Here is an 8866-nt window from a genome sequence, read left to right as displayed (position 1 = left end):
TTAAAAAATAGGAGACATTTTGATGCAGCAATAATTTTAAAGTTGTTGATCTGAGCATGAATGCCAGTAACAAGCCTTCCAACCTGTCGATCAAAGATTGCCAAAATTGGCCAGAAAATGGAGTAAGGTTTAATACTCAAGGAAAAATAACTATTTGAAGACTGATCCTCCCTAGCTTGTAAGCTTACAATAAATAGATCCAAAGAAAGATACAGGAAAGCCCAAACATGATAAGATTTAAAATTTGCCAGAAATGGCAAGTTTTCAAATTTAAGCAAACAAATAAAGAACTTATCAATTAAAAACTAATTCCTATAACGGCATACAAATCCAAGATTTCAAGCCCAAGATATAATCAAATCCATTATTAGCATATGGCAAAATCACTGCTTTGAAGGCTAAATTGATGGAATTTCACCAAAATTTGATGAGTTGTGTTCATTTACCTATTTTCCATCAAGTGGGACCCATATAACAACTAAATCCACCATCCTAACAACTACCAATATGCCCTTGGTAGTTCAGAACCCACTTCTTGTTGAAAGCACATGCCACTTCCTCAATACATGCCGCATCATTCCCCCTAGGTTGGACAAAATTTACCCTTGAATTATCATCTAAGGAATCAACATAGTAGGTTAAGAAGGTCTCGATATTGATTACATCTATCGTCTGGATGTGCCTTAGCAACTGTAGTCGATAGGCATTCACGTTAAGCTTCTTAAAGATCTCGGCTGGCTCACTCCTTTTGTCTTTAAGCTTATTGTAATCCGCAACTGAAAAACATTCCTTGGATAGCACGACCCACACAAAATCGCCTTCTTCAAACTCAACAAGGCGGCGGTGATGGTCAGTATGTTGCTTGTAATGCACATTTATAGTGGTCAAGTTGTCAAGAACAGTCATATGAATGTCTTGTAAACTTCTTACAAAATCAGGAGTCTTCCCCTTCGATCTGGCCTTTGCTAGTAGGGTAACTAAATTGAGGGGTCCACGAGGGAGTGCCAAATACACCACTTGAAATTGGATGAACCGTGTACTACAATTTGTAGCATGGTTGTGAGCGAACTCTGCCTGACCCAATTTCATATCCTAGGAATTTAGATGGTACACAACGAGGCAACGCAATAAGTTACCCAGTGAGTGGTTGACAACGTCAGTTTGTCCATCCCTCTGTGGTTGATAAGTGCTGTAAACGACAATTCCAGTATTCACCATCTTCCATAAGCTACACCAAAAGTGACTGATGAACTGTGTATCTTGGTCAGAGATAATGGAAGATGGACGGCTACGGAGACGATAGACATCCCGAAAGAAAAGTGGTGAATCATGTGCACCATCTTTGAAAAGAGGTCCATAACAACAACAATGGAGTCGCTACCACGCTAAGTCCGAGATGGGCCAAGCACAAAATCCTTGCTGATAATCATCCACGGCTATGAGGATACCAGCAGCAGCATATATAGGTCGCCATTGGTTGCTCCTGCTTTAGAGATTTGGCATATCCTGTACATTAAATAATTTTCCAACATTTTTACGGATGCCCAGCCAGATGTAGGAAGATTGAATTAATAGGAGTGTCTCGTTGCTTCCCACGTGGCCTTCACCATGTGACTTCCTGATGATTTGTATCCTTATGGTACATTCCGTAGCATAGAGTTGGTTTCCCTGAAACAACAAACCATCATGTACTAAGAAATCTGTCCATTTTGTAGCCTATACATTAATGGAATCTCTTAAAAAATTTGTCAGTTATAAACAAATCACGAAAAGAGTCAAAACCTGCTACCTCTAATCGCAGCGTAACCAGAAGGTTATTACACATACTAAATTTATCCGTAATACAGTTGGAGACCCCTTCCTTATACTTCATAACCAAGGTAAATTTATCCAGAACATTTACCCACCAGCCATGATGAGAGGATACCATGTCTTGTTGATGGATATGCCATAGTGCGGCGTGATTGACAACGGCCCTTGCGTATGTCCCGCAAGTGCAGTGCTTTGTCGAGTAATAAAATCGCAGGTGAGTGGGTATCGTATCCATAGGGTGTAGGGAATAAAAATACTTAAATTGTTTATTAACCAAGTAAAAAATGAATAATGGTTTTGTTAACAAGATGTAATGTAAACAAGAATAAAAGAGATAAGAAAAAAAAGCACAAGTAAAGGGCAGGTAAGACAATTGATATAAATGGAGTACTTAGATATTATTCCGCCTAGGATGATCGGTTCAAGTGCAAAACCCTCTATTATGCTTCCCAACTAATGCATTAATGAGTTGTGGAGATCCTTCAATACATGGTCCCAATTCTAAGGTTAACCATGCATGACTCTATACATGTCCTGGAGGAGAAATCGAACAATCTCAATACCTTGCACTCGTACAGAATCGCAATGAATTCGCGGGATTCCAAGTGATAAATCCTCTTCCTAGATATAGACCTAACCCTTTGGTCCAGGTGGAAGATCCCTAGTCACAATTAAGCCCTAGGTGGTAAAATCATTTCAATGCTTCACTCCATTGCTGACACGTCCGAATATGCATGTACACCGCAAGTGCACGGGTGTCGAAGTAATAATTTCAGATGACTGAGTATCGTATTCACAGAGAGTAGGGAATAAAGACACTTAAATTGTTTCTTAACTAATGTGGAAGATGAGTATTGATATGTGTGACAAGATTCAATTCTCAACAGTAAAAACAACAAGAAAGAGAGGACAAGTAAAGGAGAAGGTAAGGCAATCGATAAAGATGAGGTACCCGGGTATTGTTCCGCCTAGGATAATCATTTTAAGTGCAAGAACCCTCTATTATGCTTCCTAATTAATGCAATAGTGAGTCACAGAAATCCTTAATTGCATAGTCCCAAATCTAAGGTCAACCATGCCTAACTCTATACATGTCCCGGAGGAGAAATCGAACAATCTCAACACCTCACACTCGTATAGAATTTCAATGAGCTTTAGGGACTCCAAATGATAAATCCTATTAATATGTATAGACCTAACCCTTTGGTCCAGGTGAAAGATCACTAGCCACAATTAAGCCCTAGATGCTAAAATCACTCCGTTGCACTCGCAACTAAGCCCCAGTGGAAGGTCATCCCTTAGCCAATTCATTCTACTATGACCGCAAAGAACTCTTAGAGCATAGAGGTAGGATAGATCATACCGGAGGGGAAATGGGACGCTCTGTTACCTCTCAACTCAACCTCTCAACCCTCTCTAATCTAGCTTTGTCCAACTCTCATGGTGTGTCAATCACTCACAAGAGTTACCAGGAAGAACTCTCAACCCTAGTGTCACTCTAGGGGAGTATTCATACAATCAATTGTACAAGATTGGAGCTCACAATAAAGATCAATTAATTGAAAGCATAATAAAAAGATTCAATGAATTGAATAGATCCTAGGGTTGACAAATACCCAAGTACCCACTAGGGGTTTAGCTCTCCATGGAGATAGATACAATCAATAAAATTGAATGTAAAAACAAAACATCCATAGAAAACCCCATCGTTAGTCGTGGCGATGGTCTTGTGGAGAGTCCTCTACTCATGGCAAGGGTCCCTTTGTCTGGCCTAGGATACACCTCGCCGGATCGGTGCCGACGAAAGCTCTCCCACTAACCTTCTTCAAAATAGCGCGCTATGTCGGAGCCGTAGAACCTCTCCAAAGACCTAGCCAATACCAATCAAAACCCTAGCCGTAGCCCTCTCTCAAGTTGGGGAAAAGATGGAGAAAAGAATGCAGAAATCGAGGCTGAAATCAACTTTTAAAGGGCAGGAATCGGGAATCCACATGCCCGTGTGAGCGCCCTGTGGATTTTTCACACGGGCGTGTGGAATTTCCACATGCCCGTGTGGATTCTCTGATTTCCTGTTTTCTCAGCCGGCTATGAACAGTGCTGGTACAGTATTCTTGCTACAGTTCTATAGTACCTACTGCAATACCGGCCCGAAATACTCCTGAATCCATGTTTTCATCGAGGTAACGCAAACGGGCACACGTTTATGTCGCGGATCGCTTTGCTTCTTCAATAACGGACATGTTGGTGGAGATCTTGTTCTATATGCACAAGTCGGAATGCTTGAATGTGACTGCCCTTGTGCCCCTCCAAATGGTTATACTAACTTGAATACGAGGAGGTTGGCCCACATTCCCGCATCTCGAACCCTTCCTATGTCTTCGCGTTTGAACCTTAGCAAAATTTCCTACAAATTGGTGCATTTATGACCCACATTGGCTTCTTTCTTTCATATTCAGCCTCACAACCCTACATGCATGAATGTAACATAACTACACACGTATTAGCGTTAAAACCGGAGAAAAGTAGTACTCAACACAAGGAAAAAACACTTCATATTCTTATCGCTCAAGCACTTATCAGTTGCCTTTACCACTAAGCCCTAGAGGAAGGTCATCCCTTAGCCCATTCACTTTACTGTGACCGCAAAGAACTCAAGAAAATGGAGGTAGGATAAATCACACTGCAGGTGAAAGGGGACGCTCAGCTACCTCTCGACACACTTTCTCAACCCTCTCCAATCTAGCTTTGTCTAACTCTCGTGGTGTGTCACTTACTCGCAAGGGTTACCAATAAGAACTCTCAACCCTAGTGTGACTCTAAGGGAATATTCATTTAATCAAACATTCAATATTGGAACTCAATTAAAGCATCAATTAATGAGAGCATAATAAAAGGTTTAATGAAACAAATACATCCAAAGGTTCACAAATCCAAATACCCACTAGGGGGTTTAGCTCTCCATGGAGCTAATTAGAATCAACAATTAAATCGAATGTAAAAGCAAGTAATCGATAGAAAACCCCCTCGATAGTCATGACAATGGTCTTGTGGAGAAGCCTCGACTCTTCCAAAGGTCCCTTTGTCTGGCCTAGGATAACCTCGCCGGATCGATGCCGACGAAAGCTCTCCCACTAACTTTCTTACAAATGGAGCATTAGAACCTCTCCAAATCCCTTGCCAATACCTCTCAAAATCCTAGCTACCACACTCTCTCAAATTGGGGAAAGATGGAGAAAAGAATCTAGAAATCTCGGCTCAAATCGCCCTTAAATTGGGCTAGAATCGGGCATCCACACGCCACTGTGGATTCTCCACATGGGCCTGTGGAAATTCCACACAGGCATGGATAATGTCCACACTCCCGTGTGGATTCTTTGAACTTCATTTTTTCGGCCGGCTCTAAACAGAACCTACTATAGTAACAACCCAAAACACTCCTGAATCCATGTTTTCATTGAGATAACATAAACGAGAACATGTTTACGTCGTAGATCGCCTTGCTTCTTCAATAAATGGGTTCATTGGTGAAGATCTTGTTATCAATGCACAAGCCAGGATACTCGAATGTGACTGCCTTTGTGCCATTTCAAATCATTGTGCTAACTTGAATACAAGGAGGTTGGCACACATTTTTACATCTTGAACCCGACTTATAACTTCACGTTTGAACCTTCTAAAGATTTCCTCCAAATACTGCGTTCACGACCTACATTGGCTTCTTTCTTTAATATTCATCTTCACAACCCTATACACATGAAAGTAACATAAATGCACATATATGAGAGCTAAGACGTGATAAAAGTAATGCTCATCATAAGGAAAGAATACTTCGCATTCTTATCACACAAGCACTTATCAAACTCCCCCACACTTTAGCTTTTGCTTGTCCTCAAGAAAAAAATTAAAACATTAAAGTATATACGAAGGAAATATTGGAAGTGCTTGGCCTTAGGTTCACCAAAACATGCAAATACAACATTCTATAAGCAAGGAAAATTCAACACTAAATACGAAAAATCAACGCTCGAGCTAAAAACTTGAATAAAAAAGGACAACAAACCCGAAGTCGTGTAACTCAAGAATGCAATCATTGCAACTAAGGTGAACCACCATTGGCTATGTGAGCATCTATATCAATCAAAACTAATATAAAGGAGATGTACATTATGAAACTCCGCCCCTCCAACACACACACTTAAGTTGTACATTGTCCCCAATGTACACATGCAAGCTCACTCATAATATATCAAGCAAGAATATATGTGGGAGAAGCAATCAAAACAATACTCCCCTAACTCCTAGTGTTGCATTTGATGGAGCTAAATCCTTGTGAGTGTTTTTCCAATGGGTTGTGAAGCACACACAGCCAAGTGCCGAAGCACCTTGTCTGTGTCCATGACTAGTTCTCAGTTCCCATACTGACTAGACCATCTGCACGCATACACGAGGGGGTTCAGTGAAGCTTAATAAAACAAAAACAGCTCGAGTGTATAAAAGATGAAGCAATGAATACAACTAGAGACATCAAAATGAAAATAAACTCAGAAGAAAAGTTCTTTCCAAGTATACAAGTCCAAAATAAAATGCAAAGGTAATAAAAACGATGAAAAATAAAGTCAAATGTCGGTGTCGTCCACTGGCGGATCTGTTGCTACTGGATACTGAAAAGGTGCAGGAGGATCATGAGATGATAATGCTGGAGGAGCTGGGGGAGTCCGCTATCTCAGAATAAATGATGAGGCAATGTCTCACTCAAGAATTTGCTGTAATGTGTCAAAACGCGCCATAAACTCTATGTACTGTGCGGCCTGTATAGCTTGGACCTCAGCAATCTCTGTCCATAGCACCCCCACCGCACTCTCGAACCTTTCAAAGTGATCATAGGCTCAAGATGGTCAAAACATGTGTACTGGGGTGGCTCCTCTTCCAAAGGAGGTGCCTTGGTCTCCATCGGTGTCGGCTGGGCCTCGGGGGCAGGCTGAGAACCCTCGCCTATATCATCCCTTCCCTCTACTCCCTCTGGGGTAGGAGTAATTAGAGCATACACCCATGATTGGATTCTACGGATCATCCCCATCAATCTCATCGTCGCCAAGCTCAGGAGAGATGGTATTCTCGTCTTCTCGGCCCTACGAATCGCGTCCAGGAGACCCATGCCCATAACTAGTCTCGTAATGTAGGGGCTCGAGAAGATCACTCCCAATCTGGTGTACTGTCCCTGATGTCATATATACTCCATGACAATGTGTCCTAGATGAATCATTTTGCTCTGAACCATCGAGTACAGATACAACAGCTCCTACTGGCTCAAAACGCCAGTGCTATCACCATGGCCATTCACCGACCTGCTCATAATGGCATGCAAATATCGATACGCAGGTCGAGAAAGGCACATGGCCATGGACACCACCGCCTCATACTGGCCCTGACCACACAATGCTCTGTACGCTCTGTCCGGGGTTAAGGCTCCAGGATATTCTGTAGGTATCTGGGCATGCTCCGCAGTGTTTATAAATACCTCCTCGTACAAGCCGAGCCGAACTGAAAGCTGAGTAAAAGCCAAAAAAAGGACACATTCCAAAAGTAAAACATTAGATTGGGGGCATTAAAGAAAATATTAAATTAGAGTTTTGATTAAATAAATATAGACATTCTTAAAGGAAAAGATAGGATTATAGTTTTGATTACAAACCAAACAAATGTAAACATTCTGAAAAGAAAAATAGGATTAGCATTTTTGATTCAAAACAAGACATTCCAAAAAAAGAAAACAAAGGATTTTATGGTTTTTGATTAAAAGCTAGATGACATTCCGAGAAGAAATAATAGTATTACGTTTTCTATTGAAAACCGTAATTTATGTGACATTTCGAAAAGAAAACATAGGATTAGGGTTTTAGTTAAAAAATACGAGACATATAAAAAAAACAAAGCATTGGGGTTTAGAATAAAAACTAGGAGACATATTATAAAAGTCGACAAAAGGATTAGGGTTTTTATTAAAAACTAAAACTAGGAGACATTCTAAAAAGAAAACATAAGATTAGGATTTAATTAAAAATAGGAGACATTTTGAAAAGAAAACATGGCATTATGGTTTAGATTGAAAAATAAGAGACATTATGAAAATTAAACATAATATTACGGTTATGATTGAAAGCAAATAAATAGGAGGCATTCCAAAAAAAAAACATAGAATTATTGCTTTGATTGAAAACTAGGTGACATTGCGAAAAGAAAACGACGATTGGGATTTTTATTCAAAAACAGGAGGCATTCCAAAAAAAAACATAAGATTAGGGTTTTGATTAAAAAGAAAAAAATAGTTGACAATTCCAAAAAAATGATGGATTATAATTTTCATCCAAAAATAGCAAAATTCACAAAAGAAAAAACGTAGGATTATTTTTTGGATTGAAAAATAGGACATCACTCCAAGAAAATATCGAATTATGGTTTTGATTCAAAAATAATAGACATTATAAAAAGAAAGCATAGGATTAGGGTTTTGATTTGAAAAATTTGAGACATTTCGAAGAGACATTACTTTAAAAAAACATAGGATTATTGTTTTATTTAAAAAGTAAGAGACATTACTTTAAAAAAACATAGGATTAGGGTTTTAATTCAAAAATAGTAGACATTTTGAAACGAAAACAAAGGATTAGGGTTTTGATTCAAAATATGAGAAATTCTAAAAAGAAATTAAAGAATTAGGGTTTTGATTCAATACTGGAAAATAGGATACATTCGAAACCTAGGATTTGGGTTTTGATTAAAAAATAGGAGACATTCCGAAAAGAAAACATAAGATTAGTGTTTTGATTGAAAAATAAGAGACATTACTATAAAAAACGTAGGATTTGGGTTTTGATTCAAAAATAGCAGACATTCTAAAAAGAAAATATAGTATTAGGGTTTTCATTCACATATAGTAGCCATTCCAAAAAAGAAAAAAATGGATTATGGTTTTCATTGAAAAGTACAAGACATTACTTTAAGAAAACATAGGATTAGGGTTTTAAATGAAAAATAGGAGACATTTGTATAAGAA

Source organism: Dioscorea cayenensis, chromosome 1, assembly GCF_009730915.1.
Source record: "Dioscorea cayenensis subsp. rotundata cultivar TDr96_F1 chromosome 1, TDr96_F1_v2_PseudoChromosome.rev07_lg8_w22 25.fasta, whole genome shotgun sequence".
Classification (NCBI taxonomy): Eukaryota; Viridiplantae; Streptophyta; class Magnoliopsida; order Dioscoreales; family Dioscoreaceae; genus Dioscorea; species Dioscorea cayenensis.
Note: the sequence above shows the minus strand (reverse complement) of the source record.